Here is a 2,855-nt window from a genome sequence, read left to right as displayed (position 1 = left end):
TACATATATATATATATATGTATATATATATATATATGTGTTTTTAATATTTCGTATTAAAAACAATACGAAATATTGTTTTTAACTTGCAATGTTTCAAAATAAGCTTCATGTAGCACCGAGGCTTAAATACAATTTCTTAATGTAGTATAGTTAATTATTTTTACGTCTTTCATACTCCTGCTAATTGATATGTATTACTGGACTGGACAGCGCCTATTGGTCGCTATGTGATTCATTGTGTCCAGAAAACCATTTTATCCCAATACAGGACAAAGACAAGTCTGTCACGAAAATATTAGCGCCATCATTTGTTATTAGATATATCTACTAAATACGACTTAAAATAAAGATTAGAAAACTGATGTTTGATCAATTCTCCATGATGCAAATCTATAAACAGTGTAGTTTCTGTTAGTTCTGTCAAGATGCAAGAAGGGGTGAATTTCTATTTATATTGGTCAATCATTTTATTTTAAATATGCTGTAGGAGCCGTAGTTTGACGACTGTTATAAATATCTCCACGTTTTGTGAACACAGGGGATTAGATCAGTTTTTGTCGCTTGTTTTTAGGAATTGCAGCGGCTGCAGCGCGCCGCAATAAAGGTACAATAAAGCTGATAAACAGGTGAAGAACCAAACTAGAATCACTTCTGATTATTTGCCAAGCCAAACATCCAATAAAAGTTCCACCAAGTCACTACTAAGGCACTGGGGTCATGTTTCTCGACACGGGCAAAAGAAGGTTCAATGTCCAAACTTATTGATTGTTCTTGGTGATTTATTTTCCTCTTTCACCAAACAATTACAGAGTTCAAACTTTCATTTGTTCTCATGCTACCTACCGCTCTTGCTCTGGTAAAAACCATCGGCCCCAAACCCAAATGCCTGCTGGTCCTTCACCAGGCCCCTACACCTATAGAAAGTGGACTGACCCACATAACTACCTGTCTAAATTTAGAAAATAATTAAGAAAAACAATAAAACAAAAAATAAATAAAATCAACAATTATCAACCTACAAATAAACTGTAAATAATACACAAAATAGAAATTTAAGAATAAAGTAACAAAATTCAAATGGATATAAAATAAAGAAAAAATACCTCCAACAACTTCTATTCTATTCCGCCTTTTCTCGCCCTGTATGTCGGTATTACGCACGACCCGTTGCCATGGCAACCGACAAACAACAGGTCAAAGAGCAGATAGAGCAGAGATGACCGATCAGGGGAATCAACATCAAAAACTAACATTTCCCACACAAAAAAAGTAGCAAAAACACTAAAACAGAACATCCAGTCTGTTACATTATGTTGTCAGGCTTAATGTCTATAATGTGATTATTAATAAGTTTTCGCCTGAACACCGCGGTGGTTGATTAACTGATTTAAACAGCTGCTCTACTGATGACTTGGTGGGCGGGTTGTTTAGTGCTAACGGAACCAAAACACACTGAATTGCGCAGCACATGCTAAGGCCAGCAGCAGTTAGGCTAGTATAACTGACCCACTGCTCACTTGTTCAATGTTTTCTTTAAATTAAAACGTTTTCCTCACCTGTGAAATCTGAAGCCCTTATTACCATTATTTATGATTGACTTAACTGCTAAACATTGCGTCCGTTGTTCTGATTCTTTGCGTGATTGTAGTATTTTCCTGACCACCGATATTCCTGACTCAATGGACAGCAATGGCGCATGTGTGACTTGCGATAAATCACTAATGTCCAGTCCAATAATATATCCATCAATGCTGCTGGCGCTCTGTCCTTCTCTCGCACTTCCCGCTACTTAGCAGTGGGTGTCAGGTTACATTGTGTTGCATTCAATGTTGTCGGAAAAAAGAGTTTCATGCGCTTAATGTCCGATTTGCCATAACTATTTATTGAATTCATTGTCGCTAGCTGGGGTGGCAACAGGGGTGGCAAGGCTCTCGTTTGGGGTGGCAACTGCCACCCCATGCCATCCCAGTAGATCCGCCCCTGGAAATCATTCTTAAAGAGTTTGCCAAATTATAGCACAGTTTCCCCTAGAAAACATGCTAAGCCCGGTGGTCAGGGCGCCGAGGCAGTCCACCGGGGTTTTGTATTAAAAATAAATGTAAAATATTACTGGGCAATTATGTTACTGGAAGACATTGCTGACAGTACTTAAACTCACTAGAATCTTAAAAACAACAAATAAAAAAAAATACAATTAAAATAAATATCAATTATTTGCACTTCTGTAAATCCAAATTAAGTCACCAGTTTGTGGATCTAAAAACACAATGTAATGCTGATCACATTTCAAGCCGGTCCAAGGCATAAATGAACTAAGAGATTATCAATGCTGCTAAATTTGATTTAATGGTTTCAGCATACATAAATTAAAAGATTATAAATTGTTTAACATTTAAATTTAAGAATTTAAGGAGCTGGCAAGTTTACTTTGTAAAAGTTGAAAGAACAATCTTCATAGTTAGATTGTTTTGTTACTGTAGCAACAATCTGATGCCATGAGTTTAATCCTTGAGTTTTAGCAGCATTGATGCATCTTAGTAAACTACAATTACATTTGACTCCTCAGCCAATTAAACTAGGCTCCCTCTCCCAGATTTCACTAAGTCCATGATGGAATGCTGTTATTGGTGCTGATGTTCTTAGCAGAAGAGGGGCCCCTAAATCAAATTCTCCTTAAGGCCTCATTCAACATTGGACCGGCCCTGTAGGATGAGCTAGACCCGCTGCACAACGCATCTCTGCAGTTGGATACAGAACGACAAACTTTTAATTTATGTGGTTTTAGTAGCTCTTTGATTTCGTGTCTATTGAGTTTTCATATCAGCTCTTTTAGAGCCAAAACTCATGTTTTG

Source organism: Poecilia latipinna, unplaced genomic scaffold (assembly GCF_001443285.1).
Source record: "Poecilia latipinna isolate Pla-1442-1.1 unplaced genomic scaffold, P_latipinna-1.0 Scaffold1688, whole genome shotgun sequence".
NCBI classification, from domain to species: domain Eukaryota; kingdom Metazoa; phylum Chordata; class Actinopteri; order Cyprinodontiformes; family Poeciliidae; genus Poecilia; species Poecilia latipinna.
This window is presented reverse-complemented; position numbering follows the sequence as displayed.